Source organism: Myotis brandtii, unplaced genomic scaffold (assembly GCF_000412655.1).
Source record: "Myotis brandtii unplaced genomic scaffold, ASM41265v1 scaffold467, whole genome shotgun sequence".
Lineage (NCBI taxonomy): Eukaryota > Metazoa > Chordata > Mammalia > Chiroptera > Vespertilionidae > Myotis > Myotis brandtii.
The window spans coordinates 103,055-123,782 of NW_005367844.1; the positions used below are offsets into that span (position 1 = coordinate 103,055).

The 20,728-nt window shown below is 41.2% G+C and overlaps 1 protein-coding gene across 1 annotated transcript in view; it reads left to right on the forward strand.

Annotated features, from left to right (window-relative positions):
* The first annotated feature begins 7,702 nt into the window (after positions 1 to 7,702).
* Positions 7,703 to 20,728, forward strand: part of LOC102259323 (leucine-rich repeat and immunoglobulin-like domain-containing nogo receptor-interacting protein 2) — a 37,198-nt gene continuing 24,172 nt past the window's right edge. The window contains exon 1 of the mRNA XM_005875620.2: positions 7,703 to 7,738. The gene's annotated coding sequence lies outside the window, so the exon portion shown is untranslated. The remainder of the gene's footprint in view (positions 7,739 to 20,728) is intronic.

Genomic DNA, 20,728 nt, shown 5'->3' on the forward strand with positions numbered 1-20,728 from the left:
TAGGACCCAAAATGAAGAAGTTAGAGTTAATGCTAGTACATTGTTCACGAGGAGCCAAGGATAAGATGAAAACTTATCTAGAATCCAGTCTCAAAATACTACTGTTACCAAAAAAAAAAAAAAGGAAAGAAAGAAAGGAAGGAAAAATTATTTCTTAACCTAGGATACATGTGAAATGGCAAAGGGAAAGGGGGAAAAAAATCACCAATACAACATATGATATTAGAATCCTAAATTCACCTGTACTTTAAACATTAATCCTACCTCCAGAAAAGTGGGCAAATGTTAGCATCATTCATAAATTTAGCATATCAGTCAGTAAATCTTTTGCATTAATCCTGGTTAAGTGATTAATGCCTTTTGTCCACAGAATTATTGATTCTACAGTTAGCTTCTTGACTAATGACAACATATTCCCATTCATATCAGGGAAAAATGCTTCTTGTTGTTCTTCAAGTGGCCTTTTCAGTGGTGATGAAGTTGATCCACACATCAGCTTCATGTGCCTCTCAGAGGAAACCCATCAGTTTGCTCCTGCACCTTCTCTCATCCATTTTAGGAAGTGATGTTCCTCACAAGATGTTCCACTTACTTAGTTAATGTTTCCTCACCAAATTTCCAATTGTTAAAAAATATAAAAAAGGCAGCAAACCAGAAAAACCAACCACAAAACTGCCACCTAAACCTATCAGCTTCACCTTCTCTCATAGCCTTTTAATGTCTGTCCATATGCATATGTATGCCCATAGTATTAACCCAATTTTATTTATTCATTTTCTCTCTATTATATCATTAAACTTTTTCCCAATTGCTACATACACTCCTAAAATTACTAATTGTCTGGCTGCAATGGTCATTCCCTCTATTTTCCCAGGGGTATTATAATCTCACCTCTGCTGTCACATTTACCATTCTGTAATTGTTTTCTTGTCTTTTTCTTCTTTTATCTACCTGCTAGACTATTTCCACCAAGACTATTTCCACTATTTCCCTTTCCTCAGCTCTACCAATTTTCTCAGGGTATGGCATATAGATTCAAGAAATAATTACTGAATAAACTAGAGGCCCGGTGCACAAAATTCATGCATGATAGGGTCCCTAGGCCTGGCCAGTGATCGGAGCCGATCTGTGGGGTGACCAGTGGGGCGATCAGAGGGCCCCCAATGGCACTATCTTGGCTGGCCTTGGAACTGCAGGCTGGGGGCAGCTCCTGCATTGAGCGTCTGCCCCTGGTGGTCAATGAATGTCATAGCAGCTGGTCATTCTGCCGTTTGGTTGATTTGCATATTAGGCTTTTATTATATAAGATTAATGACAATGCATACATTATTTTGAGTCAGTATATCATAATCTATGTAGCTGTTGTTTCTATGGCTGAGATTTAAAAGCTTTCCTATTTTTTTTACCTACTTATAGGTCTTGTTGGGGTTACTACTAAATGTTAGAAATTATAAGGATTTGAGACACTATATATGTAGGGCCTATGTTTTCATAGTCAGTACTTCAGTTGTGTTCAAAGTTGCCCTTTGTGCTGTCCACTCCCCCCTTTCTGTCTGGATCCTTTTTACTGCCTCCAGCTCCACTGCTCAATTGCCCCGCCTTCGGGAACGGTGCTAATTAAGGTGGCTGGTGAGGAAGAGCGCAGGTGGAGCTCTGGACCCTCTTTGTTTGATTTACCATTTGAGCACAAATCTTTAGGGCTTATGGGGCAATCTTGGACGTCACCTAGTCCATTTGTTTACTCTGAGCGGAAAAGGCCAAAATCACAAGTGAATTATCCCAGAGAGGAAAAAATCACCCTCGCTCTAAGCTCTTCAGAGAAAGCTATAGACGTTCTCAATAACTCACTTCAATGCAGGGAAACCCTTCTTTATATATATTTGTGGTTTATTTACTGTGCTTAGACAAGTGCCTTATGTAGTGGTGTGAGCACCTGAAGATAAGTATTCTGAGAAAGAAAAACGGAGCTTAGACTAACTTTTAGGGTTGGTATTGTTTTCCCTTGATTTTTGATGTTTTGCTGGCCCCGCTGTGTGGTGTGAGGTTTACCTGTGATGGCCCTGGCCTACTCAGTTGTATTTAATAGGAAATAGGCTGAGAGAGGCTGCTCACCCCATTCAAAGTGGCTCTTTACACCAGCAGTTCTGAAGTCCTTGGCTTCTTTAAGCAGAGCAAAATCAGTTCTCTTTTTTTAGGCACAGTAGGGAAAATGGATGCCATTAGCAGGGTTAGTGTGTGAAGCTTGTTTCCATGACATCCGAGTCTTATTCCTACAGGGAGCACAGCAACCAATGCCTCCTTGTCAGGGTGATGCAGTATATCAGACTCTGTCAGACAGACTTGGGTTTTAATCCTGACTCTTCTACATACTGGCCTGTAGCATTGGTCAGCTTACTCTAACATTAAATGCTTTAATCTCCTCATCTATGAAATGGGGCTAGTATTCCTTCTCACAGGATTGTTATAGACTCATTGTGAGAGTGTACATAAAGCACTTACTTGTCATAGTGCATCATGCCCAGAACATAGTAAATGGCATAGTAAATGGTAGTTATGAGTTGTTCCTTTTATAAATGCCCTTGCTTTCACCTCTTTTAATTGGCTAATTTAAAACTTCAGTAGGTGAAGTTCTCTACTGAGGTAAAAGAAATAGGGAGATTGGTGCCATAAGTGTGGTCTTTGCAGTGTAACTAAAGCCCAATGACATTTATAAAATAGACTCAATGTGCTGAAAAATATAGGCCATCATGTCTTGCCTCCACATTTGTATGAGGGCCATTGCATTTCTGCTAACATCTCTTAGGGACAAATATTAACCAGTCAAAAAGTAGTAGAGGTAAAAGGATAATAGATGTAATTCCTGCCTTCAAAGAATGCACCTTCTATTAGGTTCAATCATGTTGAATTGCTACTTTTGTAGAAAAAAAATGGTAGAATATTAACAATTTTATAAGATTTGATGTAATTATTGGACCATGTTTATAATCAGTAAGAGTGGAAGGAAGCATGTTTTGTTTGTTAAATGAGAGTTACTCATTCATTTGAGAGAATGACTGCTTAATACATGCTGGAGCTACATGGTGGATTTATGGAGAAATGCGGCTTGATTGAGACCTCTAATGAGATGACTCCTTACTCCTCTTCTCTTCTATTTCATTCTATTGAGTTTTCCTAAAAGTGGTAGAAACATAGAAACAACATAGACAGCAGTAGACTTACAGACATAAAACTCGGGTTCAAATCCAGACTCCACCACTTTTTTGGGTGAACTAGGTCAAGTAAACTTTCCAGGTTGTTAGTTACTCCTCTGGTCCAAATGAGAAAGATATCTGTCTTGTTGGGGTGAAACTAAATGAGACAATATATATGAAAGAGTGCAGTACAGTGTTTGACCCATTGTTTTCTGTGTCTTTTTGTTCTGATCATGGTGTTATCAGAGAAATGTGTGGATGGTGTTTCTCTGTTGCTAGTGGGAGTGGGGTTCTTGGGGTGCCACTGGAATTAGCATTTCTGGAGGCCCCACGGGAGAATGAGATGTGGTAGAAAGCTTATTTGCATGGAATTACATCCCTGCAGTTCAAAAGTCCCATTTCCCTTAATCCAGTCCTGGAAGATGTACAACTGGGGATTGAGTAGAGCTAGAAGCAAAGCCAGTGTCCAGACTTTCTGTTCTATGGTAGAGTTGGGCCCAGTTTAGCATTAGGCTAGTTATAGTCCATCCGTCAATTGTGTGTGGGGTCCACATGACTCTGAGCCATGTGGGCCCCACACAATTGACGGATGAGCTACAACATGGGTGATGTGGGTGAAAGCAGGAGCATGAGAGTCCAACAAGCCCATAGCAAGCCAGGAGCAGGAACCAAGAGAGCAAAAGAGAAACCTCCTACATTTAGGAGCTTTGCATGCTTGCAGTGGCCAGGCCTATTCCGGCCAGTGACCTGTTCTCAGGTGTGACTGACAAAAAAGTACCTTCCCTGTGTCACCCAGACTTTACTGGGCATGCCTATAATATTTGGCTTTCCCTTTGCTCCTTTCCAGTTATTAACAACTATGTTTTTTACAACGGTATCAATGGGTCTTTGGTTTCAGCCACACATAATGTTGATGCAATTGCTGAATAAATGATGATGTTGTTGGCCTTCTGGAATGACCTCATGTATTTCCAAAGCATTTCATCCCCCAGTGTCTGCCAGAAACTTCCACTCATGGTATAGTTTTTTCTATGGTTCCCGTACACACACACACATGCACACATACACACAGTGCAGTCCATCAGTGATTCAACAAGTACTTATTGAAAACACACTGTATACTTTGAAGATGAATCAACGGATAGAAATAAATTTGTCATATAAATGGAGCTTATATTCTATTGGGAAGGTAGGCAATAAAAAATGAGCAAACAAATATATACTATAATCCTAAAGAGTGAGAGAGGCTTGAACAACAATAAATCAGGGTGAGTGGAATGATAAGTGGGCCTTTGAAGGGAGTCCTGGACTTAGTGAAGGATTAAGCCATCCAAAGATCTGGGGATGAGCTTCCCAGGAAGAAGGAAGAGAGATTGCAAATGTCTCCAGGTGGGAGAGATCTGACAACTTTCAAAAATATCAATAAAGTTAGTGTAGCTACAGAAGAAGGAATAAAGGATAAAGAAGGAAAGTATTAGCCTCGTAAACCTGGTTTAAGTATAATGAAAGAGTTTTTCTATCTGTACTTGGAAGCAATAAGGGTAAAGAGTGGAGGAAGAATGACGTGATTGCTCTGCATGCTACATGAAAATGAGAGGGGCCAGTGTGTGAGCAACTGTCCAGAAAGGAGATGAGGAGGCTACAGCAGTCACCCAGGCAAGAGAGAATCATGGCTTGAACTAGGGAGTGATAAGAGTAGTGAGAAATAGTATCTTTTAAAGAAACAGCAACTAATCCTGTTGCTAATGAATTAGATGAGGGAGTTGTGAGAAAGAGAGTAATCAATATTACTCTAGATTTTTGCCCTGAGCAACTGGATGCTTTGTGGTACCGTTTACAGAGATGGAAAGAGCCGGGGAAAACAGCAGGCTTGAGGGGAGGTCAGTCAGGTTTGGGGCTTTTGGGTTTTGTGTTTTTTGTTTTGTTTTTATTTATTTCAAAGAGTCAAATGAAGTTGAGCACCTCATTCCATTGTAAGTGTAACTGAAACCGGATAATAAATGGGTCTGGGCTGCCTGTCACTATTTGAGCCAATTCCCATAAGCAGATACATGATTGAATCATATGTGAGTGTTTATTCTAATAATGCTAGCAATATGGGAGAGCAGCAGGTCATCCACAAAAATCTGCTCTGCTCCTCCCCCTAAGCCAGCTGCTTATATTGGGTAGAGGGACAAAGATTATTAGTACATGGGAAAGTAGGGGTTATGGGAAAGCAGCCAAGTTATAATGGTTACAGGTTATAGGCAATGCAGGCTGGGGTTGTAGGTGGTGGGCACCTCCAGAACCAGATCATCTCAGCAACAAGGTTGTTCATCTTTCCACGATGATAGGCAGTTCTCAGAAAAAGGAGACTGTTTTGCATTCCTGTCCTGGGGCGTACAACTCTCAGCCAGATTAGAATGTGCTTCTCTAATCAGAACAGAATAATCACAGTTAACAGAGCATGATTAATATTTCTTATAATTATAGCTAGTCTCCACTATTCTATTTCTGCCCCTAACAGAACTGTATAGCTCCACATGATTTTATAGAATCTTTCCAAGGCTACAGTCTGAGCAACAGATAATATCATGTATGTGTAAAGCCAGAGGATTGCCGACATGTGTCATGTCACTTCGCCCATGGCCAAAGGAGGTTTCTGAAATTCAAAGTAAACAATTGCAAAGCAAAGATGTTGTTAATTTAATACAACAGTGGTCTGAGCTGTTAGGGGCATAGTACTTACAAAGCTGAAGTTGAAGGTCTAATCTATACTTAAACCAATGAGATTTGAAGAGAGAAACTGTTCCCTACCTGTAGACATACTTCACCCTCGAAAATGTTTCATTCAGATTCAAAACTGAAAACTACGTATTAAAAAGATCTGGTATGACAGAAATTGGGCTCACTGTGAATGTTGTCTCATTTCATTAATATCATTTAGGGTTGGGTTCTGAACTCCATTTTATTGAGTAGGAGACTGAGATGGAGATAAGTTAATCATTACCCCAGGCTCACAAAACAAGTTGATCATAAGTGATATTGAGTGAAAATAGCCCCAAGAGCAGGTCTTCCTGACTCTAATTTGAGGAAATGATTGACAGGAAGCCCTTATTCTCTTGGATGGTGGGAGAACACCCATCATAGAGCTTGAGCATATTAACCTCACTCCTATAATGGCTGTGAATGCCTTACTTCGTCATGCTTCTGCTTGCAGGAGTCCTGGGTGCTGACTTCAAAGCAGTCCTCTGCCCTTTGTCCCAGTGTCTGTCTCTCTCTCTCTCTCTCTCTCTCTCTCTCTCTCTCTCTCTTTTCCTCTCTCTCCCTCCCTCCCTTTTCTTTCCTTTCTCTCCCTACCTCTCTCAATCTCAATTTTTTTCTTTCTCTCTTTCCTTCCTTTCTTTTTTCTTTATTTCTCTCTCTCTCTCTTTTTCTTTTTTGGAGGATGTACTGAAGATGGGGGGGGTGACGGGGTTGGAGGGGTGGCACATCACTAGCAGATGTCACACCAGGCAGTGGACTACCTTCTACTGTCTCGCCCCTCTGTCTCCTCTTGCTATTTCCTCTCTCCCTCCTCAGAAGCCAGTTCCAACCCAAGGCTTGTACATAATTCTGTCAAACCAGGTACCAGGTACCATTTATCAACAAGCAAAATACTCTCCCCCAAAATAGAATTCCCTTTCTAAGAGACATTCCTGAGAATAACATGTCTCTCTGTTATATAAGCCTTGTGACCTTGGGCAAATTTTGTATATATATATACATACATACACATACACACACACACACACACACACACACACACACACACGTGATTTTTGAGTGTTTCCCAGTGGAAAGAAGTGTCTCAAGCTAGAGAGAGAATTGAAAATCCTCAGTTCCATCCAGAATGACTAAAGAATGTGTGCAGTTTGATTTTTACCTTCCTCTGGCCATGGCAATTCTCACTTCACTACAATCTGTTTGCGCTTGCTATTTGATCTTTTTTTTCCATTCAGTTTACTGAAATATTGAGGGAAGTGTTGAAGAATTACAAGATTTTGCATATGCAGACTATATTTCTCTCAGCCAATAGAATAATAAAATAATACAAACATGAGTGATAGTAATAAACACTAATTGAGCATTATAAATATTTCCCACCTACTATGTAGCCTTACTTTGTGCTAAACTTTTTCTCATGTTTTATGAATTAATACCAATAACACTCCTAAGAGTTCAGTACTATCATCCTCAATTTACAGATGAGGAATCAATGACTCAGGAAGTTGGCATAATTAATGTACCAACGTGCACAGCTGATTTATCAGGAAAGAATTGCAGGGAAGGACTTCCAGGATCCAACTGTAGTGTCTTGGCTTGGCAGTATGTGAGAAGAGGGAAAAATTGGGGGTATCCTAACTTTTTATGTTGGATGCATACTGTGAACTGTATGCCTGGTGCTTTGTTATGGAGAAGCTACATTTTTTTAAAAAGGGAAATAAAATCATATTTATTTCTTTTTCCAGATTTATTAAGGAATTGGTATTCAAAAAGAAACTGCACATAACAAATGTACACAGTTGGTGAGTTTGGACATATGTAAACACTCATGCTAACATCACTGCAATCCAGGTCAGAAACATTTTCATCACTTCAAAAAGTTGTCTTCTGTCCTGTTTCTTTGTTTGTTTGCTTTGTGGCAAGAACACTTAAAATGAGGTCTACCCTGGTAACAAATGTTGAAGTACACAAGTAACTCTTGTTAACAACAGGCACTATCTTGTAGAGTATTTCTCTGGAACTTATTCATCCTGTATCACTGTAAATTTGAAATACTATTTTGACTAAAATGATCACACTTTCACATCAAAGCAGATTCAGAACCAAAAGGATGTGGGAGAAAAAATAAACACACATTGTGTATACATGATGCACATAGCTGATGTGTTATGACACTTATCTTGAAGAGTGAGAAGCGACTGGCAGACACGCCCGCTCTCCTCATTCAAAAAGAAGGATGTCACAACAGTTCTGTTGTCTCATTTCCACGTATTTATATCGCATCTAACTGTCAACTAAAATAATTCAGAGAGTCAAGAGACACATGTACCTAATTTCCTTTTAAAACAGAAATGATTACTTCAGTTTAATATCTCCCCCAAACACCATTGTTTATGGCTTTTATCTTATAATTAAATACCCCATTCTCTTCCCTTCCCCAACTGTGATAATTACAACTTGAACAAGTAATTTAAACGAACTCTTTTCCCCATTTGTAAAATGGGAGTACAGTGGGGCCTTGACTTACGAGCGTCCCGACTAACGAGTTTTGCGAGATACGAGCTGTCTCTCGGCCAATTTTTTGCTTTGAGTTGCGAGCTAAAATTCGGGTTATGAGCCAGCTTCAGATACTCCACCGCTAGTTGGTGCAGCGAACGTCACAGTGAACGCCACAACATCAGCCCAGCATCACGTGTCTCACTCGTTCACTTTAAGATTTGACATATGAGTAATTTGAGTTACAAGCTCCGTCACGGAACGAATTAAACTCGTAAGTCAAGGCCCCACTGTAGTACTAATATCACCATATAGGGTATTACAAGGATTTTAAAAAGTGATAGAGGATGAATATAAACTAGTAGATTTTGGTCAAGGTCAATCTTCTCACCCTACTCTTCCTCTAGAACAGCGGTTCTCAACTTGTGGGTCGCAACCCCTTTGGTGGTCGAACGACCCTTTCACAGGGGCCGCCTAAGACCATCCTGCATATCAGATATTTACATTACGATTCATAACAGTAGCAACATTACAGTTATGAAGTAGCAACGAAAATAATTTTATGGTTGAGTCACAACATGAAGAACTGTATTTAAAGGGCCAGAAGGTTGAGAACCACTGCTCTAGAATGTAAAAATTTAAAGAACAAGAACTAGCTATGGTGTCTACTTCAGAGCTAGAGGCACAGAAATTGACAAGCACTTAATTCCCATCTTCACCAGTTTCATTGTTTTGATGATGATACTATCTCTACTATTAACACCTACTTTTTGAGATAGTGCTTAGATTTATAGAGCCTATACCTTGCATGCATTTTCATAACTAGATGGCAGAATTTGCTCCCATTGCTCTGAAATCAATTCCCTGATGTCTCTGCGACATGAAATGATGCAGTAATCATGCTGTATGAATATATTTCAAGGACTGCTTGCATGTATTTAATTAGAAATTGGTATGTGTTTTTCTGTGTCTGGTTCATTGTGGGATGGAGCCGGGGCAAACAGAGAACCAGGTGGGAGAGACACAGTGTGACTGTGCGCTGCATCCACAACTGATAATAGATGATGTGTATACAGCACTTCACCGTTTACAAAACACCCTATTTTCTGTTTAACTCCTCTCAGCTGTCAGGAGGCGTTATTATCAGCCGCAGTTTGCAAACAGGAAGACAGGCGGAGCTTCATTGGAGTGACTTGTCCAAGATCACAAAGCAGGGTAGAGATTCACACCAGGTTCTCTGCTCTCAGGACAGACCGGGAGCCGGGATAGTAGGGTAGTGAAGGGTGCCTCCTCCTTACCCAGGTTGCTCAGTATTAACATCCCAATTTTGCCACTTATTACCTGTGTGAGCTAAGGTAGGCACATCACCTCACTGTTTTGTGCCTCCGTTTCCTGTTCTCAAAATGGGAAGAAAGCAGAACCTACTGCATTGGGTTGTCAGGGGAATTGAGTTAATGCATATCATGTTCTTAGGTCAGAACTGGCATGTAGGAAGCACTAAGTAAGCATTAATTTGTGCACGCGTGTGTGCGCATGTGTGCCTGTTTTTATTTGCATACCTATGTGTGTTTTCACCACCCTGCACTGTTTCTCCCATTTCTGGAAATCTCTCACACATTAGCTGCTAAAGTATATTCCATTTCCTTTATACAGAAGATCTGATTCCTGGCAGTGGCCTGCTGATAAAGTGCGTGTGGTATATTTATGAGGAAATTGTTGAGTATGCATTAGATCATCCATTTGGGAACAGGGCCCCGATGTGTGAAAGCGGAACAGAGACAGAATTCTGACCTGTAATGTAATCTTCATTAAGACGCTTCTCAGATAAAGTCCGGCCGCTTCAAGAGCTGATTGCCAGGGTAACCCCGCGGCCCACAGGACACGCTGCAAGCTGGAATTTAAAATTTCATGCAGGAAGGAAAAGTTACCGTTTTCACGGAGAGTCTGTAGATCAAACGCAAGGCGGGAACGGAGTGTCTGCCCAGTGCAGCGAGCCTGGAAGCGGCAGTGTGGCTCCTGCGTTCTTTCCTACTCAATTTTATTGATTAAACCTCAAACTATCTAACCCGGTGCATGGTGCTTGGATGTCTAAAACCAGCCTTTGAACAAAGTGAGGAGACTCAGTCTAAACAGCCAGGGCGTAGCAATACTGTTGGAAATACTACTGTATTTGCTTTATCACCGCCTAAAACCAAGGCACCGAAGTGAGTCTCAAAGGCTTTAGGGCCACATGTACTGCATTCTGTTCCTGTCTTGGAGCTGCCACGTTGGACTCGCTGGCCCTTTGCTCATGTACATGAGCATGAAGCTCCGTTCTCTGATCAAGGCAGGAGCAGCACCCTCAGGCCTCCCCGGTGGGTTAAGGCCGCTCCTAGGCTTACTGGTCCAGGGACACTTCCTGGTCAGCCTCATCCTTTATCCTTTCCCATCATCTTTATGGTCAGAGAAAACCAGGACCGTCTGAGTCCATGTTTTGCTTTTTCTTACCTGGTGATAAAGGACAAGTCACTTCTCTCTGCCCCAATTTTCCTACTTGTAAATGGAGATTAAAACTATGACCTTACAATGTTGTTAGAGGGATTAGGTGAGAATCATATATGGGGAAGTGTTTGGGACATAGCAGGTACTTAAATGTTAGGAGAGAGAGAGAGAGAGAGAGAGAGAGAGCGCATTAACTGGCTTTCAGAGAAAGAGAACTTCTAGAAAAATATAGATGGGTGTCTGGCTTGTTAATAAAATTTTAATTTGACTGAGATCAATGAAAAGCTCCATGTGTTGACTGCAAATACTCATCAGCAATCCCAAGGAAAATCTATCAGGGTATTTCCTTTCATTGAAGAGCAATATAAATATTGATCAACTCTCCTAATTGACCTGTGGTTTGCTTTCATACATTAAACTCCTGTCCTGCAATTACCTTTGTTCATAATTCATTATGTCACATTAGAAGCTAAACATGAACACAGGGTCCGAAGCCAGAAAAAAATACCACTTAAAGGGCCCTTCTCTTATTGCCTTCTTATAACCCCGCCCCCCCCAACCTGCCTGAGGCTCTTCACAGATGGTCTGAGCAAGAGCGAAGGGAATGTCCTCACCCATCCCAGGTAGGCCAACCTCTTACATCTGAAACCAAAGCAACGGCATGGCAGAGCCAAGAAGGAGCCCCATCACTCTGGGCCAGAAATAAACAGCACACCAACTAATAAAAAAGGAATGTTAGACTTGATGACACAGGGAGAGCTGGAAAAATGCCAAGACAACATCTGTTTCATGAAGATGGCTAAGGGCATGGTAATCATCTGGCTAATGGTGATCAAAGCTTTGAAGATATTCCCTTTAAAGGCAATGGCAATGCATTTGGTCTCCTGGATTTAGAAGCAAAAAAGTATTAATTTGTAATACTGGCTGCCCACAATCCAAGACAATGTGCCTCCAGTGGCTATGACTTGTTATGTCATTCTGGAAAGGCAGTTCCCTCTGGAAAGGCAGAAGACCTCAGATTTAATGTGCAAATTGATTTTTTAAAATATACTTTTATTGATTTCTGAGGAAGGGAGAGGGAAAGAGAGAGATAGAAACATTAATGATGAGAATCATTGATTGGCTGCTCCTGCACGCCCCCTACTGGGGATCAAGCCCGAAACTCCGGCATGTGCCCTTGATGAGAATAGAACCCAGGACCCTTAAGTCTGCAGGCTGATGCTCTATCCACTGAACAAAACCAGGGAGGGCTGCAAATTGATTATTAATAAAAGAGTTTCTTGCTTAGTCACTGCAAGGGAACTGAATGAATGAATGACATAGAAAGGCACTTGGCTTCCTGCAAGTTCAAATACATTATAGTCATGCCTTTCTCTACCTCTGTTTCTGACTATAGCTTCAAGACTACACATTATTTTGTTTCTCCTGAGTAAATAGGAATCCTTCCTTTGCATCTTTGCCTCTCAATATCAAGACAAAAGTATTGCCACCAAGTGAAATACAAGCTAAAACACTCAGTAGCTGATGTTGGAAATAGGAGCTGTGTATGTCTGGCCCTGTCTCCTTCAGTGTCAACATAGGGTGGGGCTGGAACCCAGCCTCCTTAATTAGTGCATGATAATGACTACCCACATGAGAAGCACATTTTATGGGTATAAAATAGTGATGGCGAACCTTTTGAGCTCGGCGTGTCAGCATTTTGAAAAACCCTAACTTAACTCTGGTGCCATGTCACATATAGAAATTTTTTGATATTTGCAACCATAGTAAAACAAAGATTTATATTTTTGATATTTATTTTATATATTTAAATGCCATTTAACAAAGAAAAATCAATCAAAAAAATGAGTTTGCATGTCACCTCTGACATGCGTGTCATAGGTTCACCATCACTGGTATAAAACAACACTGGTTTTCATTGGCTCTCATTTACATTAAGGGTGTTGTTGTTGTTTTTGTTGTTTGTTTTTTTTGTTTGGTGTTGTTTTTTTTTTTGCTTAATTCTGAGAAAGAGTTGGTTTCATTTTATCCCTTGGTACACCTTTGATATGTGTCCTTTGATATGTAATAATGGATGATTTCTACTTATTATAACAGGAAATCTTTCATTTTAATATTGTCACTGATATCAAAGGATCACAGTAGAATACTCTTCCAAGTTTTGGTGGCATTGCAGAGGTATGCTAAAGAGGAGGTAAATGCAGCATCCTGTTTTATATAAAGATTACATATTTTATTATACTTCAATTTTATTTTTAATTTTCATTTAGGTAGATTACTATCAGGAGGAGAATGTAAAGCAAATAAAATTCATAAGATAATTTAAAAACAATTTAGTTGGTATAATAATTTTAATATACAAGGGTAGGCAAAGGTAGATTTACAGTTGTGCATACATGTATTATTTTCCATATGAACAACTATAAACTTACTTTTGCCTATCCCTATATATATTTATATACAAAGGCTTTATTCCAAAATTCCAATGTAATTCTTTCAGATCATACAGCAGTCCCCTCCATATGCAAAGGGGGTGCATTTAATGACCCCCAGTGGGTGCCTGAAGCCACAGATAGTACTGACTCCTACATATACTATGTTGTTTTTTTTCCTATATACACACTTGAGGCCCAGTGTATGAAAATTCATGCACTGGAGGGGGGGGGGGTCCCTCAGCCTTGCCTGCTCCCTCTCACAGTCCAGGAGCCCTCAGTGGCAGGAGGCGACCCGGTGATCAGGGGAAGGCAACGCCCCCATCACACCTCTGCTGCTGCTGCTGCTGGCAGCACAAGCCTCAGCCAGCTCTGGTTACCTGAGCCTCAGGCAGCCCTGGGTGGCTGGGCAGCCGCCATCCAAGGCTTGCCTATGCCTCGGGCCAGCCCTAGGTGGCTGGGGGGCTGAGGGCAGGTCCAGCCGCACCGTGCACCTGCTGCCTGCCCTCCCACCCCCGGCTGGGTTGAAAGGACTGTGGGACTCCGGCGGCAGGAGCACCGCGGGCCTGCCACCCCTGGTGGGGCTGAAAGGACTGGGGGACTCCGGCAGGGCTGAGGGGACTGGGTGCCACCATCTTTGTGATGGTGTGATGGTCAATTTGCATATTCCCTCTTTATTAGATAGGATGCCTCTTCACTTACAGGAAGCATTTTCCAGCTTCTCTTTGGTATATCCAAATTGCCAGCTAACCATATTTGGAGACCATTATTATGTAGAATAAGCGTTACTTGAACACAAGCACTGTGAGACTATGACAGTAGATCTGATAACCGAGATAGCCACTAAGTGACTAATGGGTAGGGAGTGTCTAGGGTGTGGAGATGCTGGACGAAGGGATGACTGTGTCTGGGTGGGTTGGAGTGGTAGGGCTTGAGACTTCATCACACTACTCAGAATGGTGCACAATTTAAAATGTATGAATTATTTATTTCTGGAATTTTCTGTTTAATATTTAAGGGCTGAGGATTACCATGAGTAACTGAAACCTCAGAAAGAGAAACTGCAGATAAGGGGGGACTATATGAAAAACAGAGAGAGGAAATGACAACCCCAAGATCACTCAGTGAACAGTGACCAGGGGGATACCAAACCTAGGATTTTCACTTACTGCATTTCCTTCCCACACATGTTAAACTCACAGAAAATAGAGATTGGTGACTGCGAGGCAGTAAAATGGCAGAAAGGATGGCAATTCCTGGCAGGAGCGTTGCCACTCACCACACACTGCTAATTGGCTTGATCCTCCTTCCTGGTGAGCCCCCACGCTCAGCCTCAGAAGCCACCAAAACCCAGTGCTTCAGGTCATCATTCCCAGGGAATAGAGCTGTTGTGCAATGTGAAGCACATCTCCTATTTCTGGCTTAACAATTAAATGCGTGGAGTTTAGAACAACATGGACCAACATTCAAATTCCACTTCCACCTCTTACTAGCTGTGTGAACTTGAACTTAACGTCTCTGAGCCCGTGGCTTCTTCTATAAAATAGAAACAATGTTCTTTTCCTCTTAGGGCTGTAAGCGATATGTAGATTATATGGCATATAGTAAGCTCTCAACCAATAGTATCAATTATCAGTCCAAAAGGATCAACAAATTTTCTGTATTTGTCATTTTGACTTTTCAGCCTTAGATTTGGTCATCTACATGTGGGAGAGTGTCATAGAGCTTCCTGATGGAGTCTTAGGCCTTGGTGCTAGATTCTGTATCAAAGATCATTGTAAATCAGCCTAGAACGCCACTTAGAAATAAAATCTAATTAATGGCCTGTTTGCTCCACTTCCAGCAACATGCTCCATGTCCTTCCAAGGCATCTGTTGCACTGAATTGCAGGTCAGCTAAAGATGGCTCATTTAGAGACTAAAGCAGCAGGGGAAATTTTTAGAAAACAGGACAGGATCAATGCCAAGGCTGACTCTGAGCTGAAGTGCTCTTACATCCCGTCCCAGGAGCCGAGGGCACAAGGGACAAACAATGCTCAGAGCGTGGCCAGGTATGAGGGGCTCTTTCCTTGGATGCCCTTCCCAGAGGCACTGTGCAGGCCAAGGGAACTAAAGGCCGCCAAGCACACCCTCAACGGAACCAAAAATGATGTTGTCATCGCAGCCTACCGGAGCTTGTTTGCAGAGCCTGGGTCCGGGGCGAACAGCTTGCCACATCTCTGCCTGCCTCGTCTCAGCACCTATTTAATTTCAGATCCATTTCTTTCCTATTAAAAATAAAAACAGCCGCAGTCACTCTTAGGCATGAATGGTTTTCTGGAAAGCGTTGCGCTCACATGAGGTTGTCAGACAGTTGTTTTGGAGAGTGACATATTCCGGCTCCCGTGTGATGGGGGAGCAGTTCAGATAATCATTTTAAATATTTTACCAACACAGTAGTGAAATATTTAAAATGTGTAGAGTGATAGTGCTGCTGTTTATCATACTCACATCCTTTTTTTTTTAGTTCCAATAAAACTTGCCTTTTGAGGATATGCAGTCAAGAGCTCTCCCTAGAATGTTATCATTTGTAATAGATGCTCCTGGGTTGTTTATTTTTATTTATACTAGTAGCTGGGGAATCATGGAAACCTGAGGATGTACAGAAACAAAAAAATAATTGTCAATTGAGATGAGGGTAAGCCACGGGAAAACTTGCTGGGCACCCTTGGAGTGCTCTGGCTCCTGGAATAATGAATGAGTCCCCCAGAGGGTGGGGCTATTCCCAGCAGCTTACTGTGCCCCGGCTGTCTGTTGGGAGGTAGAATTCTCAGACACTGTTAGGAGTGACTGTGGAACGCTTCCCCTGGCCTTTGTTTCTGGGGTGTGATTGTGAGCATCTTTTCTCCTTCCTGGTCTTCCCCTTTCTGAAAGAGAAAAAGCAAAAACACACTCCAAATCTGAGCATGATGCCCAGAGTCTATTTGCATGAATATTGCATCATTATTGAGAGACACCATCTTATGAATTTTCAGGTGTTTGCTTCCGATTCATTTTTTCCCCATTTACATAAAAGTCAGTTGGCACAGGAGTCTGTGTTGCTGCCCTAGTGGAATCTTCTCAAGGGATTTCTCACAGAGATGTATGTGCTGGAAACCAAACTTAGATTTTAAAAATATATACAGAAGGTTCTGCAAAATACCATGGGCGTGCCCAGCTCATAATTCATTCCTATCACATAAACACTTCTTTTCCAGCTAGGCTGACTCCTGGCCCAGCATTTACTCACCTGGAACTGTATAAAGGGTACAGCATTGAAATGTGTACCTTCCTACAACCTAAGGACTCTCCTTCCTACAACTTAGTCCCTCAAAAGAAAGAAGGTAAAATTTTCAACAGCCTCTTTTAGAAGTGGGGGAAGGGTATGTGGCTATAGTGCAGCAGAGAGAAGTACAGATGGCAGAGCCAGACCTGTGACTAGCATGTGCATCGGCTACATTTCTCATCTGTCAATCAGGGATACACAGCATGACCTCATTCACAGAGTCATGAGGAATAGTAAGATGATGCACAGAAAGGCTCAGCACCATGTCTGGCATATAGATTATAACTATGACTTTATTATTAAGGGTTTGGTTTTTTGAAAAAATTCCTGCTGTTTGGTCTCAAATTATTCTATGTAAAAGCAAACTCTGGACCTGCCTAAGTAGAAAGAAGTAGTTTAAGTCCAGATGTGACAATTCTGTTACAAAGAAGAGAAGCGACTTTGCTTCAAAACTGGACAGAATGTGATCTCTTGGGAGAATGAGTCCCTTTTCCTCCCAGAAGGCTGCCTTTCCGGTAGAGGTGTTGAGGGCAGCACCTCTCTGGGCACCACTCAAACTCCAGCTTCATCTACTGGAACAAAGGTGGCAATGCAGGCTGTGTGCTGGAAGGGAAAGCACCTTCCTGGATTGTTTTAATTCATTGCTCAAGCCATCACTTCATTTACATCCCTCTTCTGTGTGGGCAGGGTCACATGCGGCAATGTACAGCCTGTGGGAAGGTAATTAATAACAATTCAGATAAAGGGAATGCTTCCCTTTTGGCAAGGGCATCGTAGATCAATTTGAGTCGAATGTGCCCTGTTCTGTTGGAATAAGAAACTCTTTCGAAGTAGTAGATCTACTATAAAATCCATACACTTGTACAATGGAATGGGATTAAAGACAGGCGATTAATCTCCTCTGCATTTTCTTATTGGGGAAATAGATTTTTGGACATAAGCTTTGTGTAATTTTTAAGTAGTTTAGAAACTCTATTTGCTGGTTAAGAGATTTCTGTCCCAACTAAATTCAAAATGTTGTTAAAATGTCATAAATGTGTAATCAATCCATGGAAGCCAGATTTAATTGCCTTTTACATTAACTTTGCACTTTAGAAATGGTGTCAGATCTAATCCCATTCGACCCAGTGATGAAATGAGGATAGTCATTTTTGTGCCAACTGATGGATAAGGAAATGGAGGAAAGGTTTGATTCTGGGTTCTGAATTAGTGTGCTTTGCGTAAAACCCACAGGTCTGCATTTCATATATATATTTATATTTAAATAAACTAAATAAATTAAATATTTAAATATATTTAATGTATAGCATTATATAATATATAATAATTTTACTCTATCTATTATTTAACAATATTTCAAAAGTTTTTAAATTGTGTGTCATTAAAAATTCAAAAGGAACATTAGTATATAAAAGAAACTTTTTCAGACCCACCTCTGCCTCTTATCTACCCAGGTCCTTCCCCAGGAAGTAACCAATATTATCTTTGTGTTCTTCCAGGGCTATTCTATTCATACAGAGGCAAAGATATATTTAAATGTTTTCTCCTATTTTACACAGATGTGGATCATTTTACATAAGCTTTTCAGGTGATTCTGGGATAGGCAATGTGAGAGTGTTCAGTCAACTCTTCTAGAAAGGGTGTCGACTTCTCTAGAACAAACAGATTCCCATGGTAATCTGAACCAGCATTCTCGAACTTTAGTATGGGTTGCAATTACCTCCAGGCTTGTTAGAGCACAGATTGCTGGGCCTCTGTGACCATAAAAACAGCAATATGTGGTCCTTACGAGATTGTGGACACTGTTCTAAGCATATACTAGTATATCTTGTTTGATGATTCTATGAGGTGGATACTATTATTATTTCATTTTACAGGGAAAATTGAGGCAGACAAGTTAAGTAACTTCCCCAAGTTCACTAATCCAGGTGGTAGGTGGTAAACCAGCCTGACCCACAGGCTTAACCATCAGTCTGTGCTGCCTTCCAGTCTTCAAGACACTTCCTTTCGAATCAGCAGCAGCAATTATGATTAAGAGCCTCTCTCTCTACATTTTCACCTTTCACTGTGCTTCCAAATGTGAACATGTAGTAACACAATAGATAAATATCTACTTTTTTAACAGAAGAAAGTTTTATTTGATAGGCAAATATAATTTCTTTTGTTAGTTGTTAGTTTCTCCTGTAATGAATTTGAGATATTTTCAAGTCACTTGTAGCTCCTTCCTCCGAAACAGTCTTATAAAATAAGGCACACCAGTATTTTGAACCCAACAACAACTGTTTAAGAATACAGTGGATTTGCTGCCACATTTGATCACAGAAAGTTTATATACAATATATAAAGTATTGCCCAGACTCATATGAATGGAGCTATTTAATTTTAAAAAGTAGGATCCAGTTACTCTGTGTATTGGGTCCAACTCATACCAGATTTTCAAGAGTCAACAGTTACTTTTTCACAATTTTATAAATGTGCTGATTCCACAGGTCAGCTAGATGGCTGTGGTGGGAGTATTTACACCATGGAAATCAGCAAAGGCTAGAAAACAGGCCTTTATTTTTCTTTGGATAACTGGTTGTTAAACATTTTACCAGCATACCACTCTTCAGTAGGTCTTGTATCCCAAACCAAATACACACGCTTTCCTTAACAGGGACTTTTAAAGAGAAAGATAGTTGAAATAGTACATAACATTACTAAGATTGGCACATCAAATAGAATGTTAATCACAGTATTGACTTAACTTTAATGACTGAATTCTTGCCAGTAACCAAAAATGTGGATCAGACCCACAGAATTTACCCCTCAGCTATTAAGTATAGAAATAATTATTTCTGAAGTCAAAGCCCCGAAAGCTAAATGCATGATGAGAAAAAAGTGCTCCCATGTCCTCACTCTGATAGTCCTGAATGCAAATCACAAGTCTAGACATTCAATAACGCCTCTGGCAACAGAATGAGCAACGTGAAGTGTGTCTGGGGCAGGTCTGATAACTTAGTATCATGCTTCTAAATCTCCCATTTTTCACTCTTGTCACAAGCATTTCCTAAAAGCAAGTAGCATTTGGAATTTTCTAGCATGAAATAAGATTGGAAGTCTCCCAATTAGGTTGAGATTATGCATACTGTTGGCCTGTTGACCCTCTCTTTCGGTAAAAGTGATAAGCAAGGAACTTCCTCTACTCGTTTCAGTGATGGCTGCAGTTTCAACTTTTGAGTAAATGTCTTTGATGGTTATCTTAGTTACCTACTCCATGTCTATTAAACCCAGCTGCTGATGGTCAGTAATTTCATTCAGTAAACAGAGAAAATAACACTTTGACCAGGAACTTTGAGTGCTGGGATAATCCCTGAGTGAAAGGGTGTAACTCCAGGTGGCAGTGACACGGCCATGGTGACCAGCATTGTGAGTAGGGGGAGAAGCAGGATTTTCAAGGGCTTTTAGGTTATCCCAATAGAACCTGCAGGCTTTGCTGATTCCAGAGGGCTCTGTCCTATGTTTTCACAAGTTCCCATCGTCCTTCAAAACGACATTGAACCTCCAGCACTCAAAAAGCTGCCCAAAAGCTTTCCCTAAAGACCTGCATGACTCCCAGTGAAAGTGCAGAGAATAAAGGTCTTCCTGTGGAGCTGTTTCCTCAGTCCCAGAGGAGTGCAGAGGAACCTGGGGCGGGCGCAGGTGGGAGGGTGTCACTTAGGATTCCAGCTCAGGACAGGCCCTTTCCTGAATCCCCACCATGGCAGCTTGGGACCCTCATCCTCTCAGGTCCAGAAAGGACAAAGCCAACTGTCTTTTCCAAGTTCTGTACTGTGTGTGTCCAAAGCAGTTGTGAGCGGTGTGGTAAGTCATCATATACCAATTACAGCGACAGTGTGGAAGTTGGTGAATGATTGACCACATCAGCGAGCGGAGTGAATCAATTACTCTCCATATAATGGCATCATTTTTACTTACTCATAAGTCTATTTGCGCTCTTGAGTAAAAGGGAAAAGGAAGGAGTTACTTCCACACATATTATGTATGTCATGGCCCCACCCTCTGGGAATGCACCGCACAGCAGAACTACACTCTGTCTTC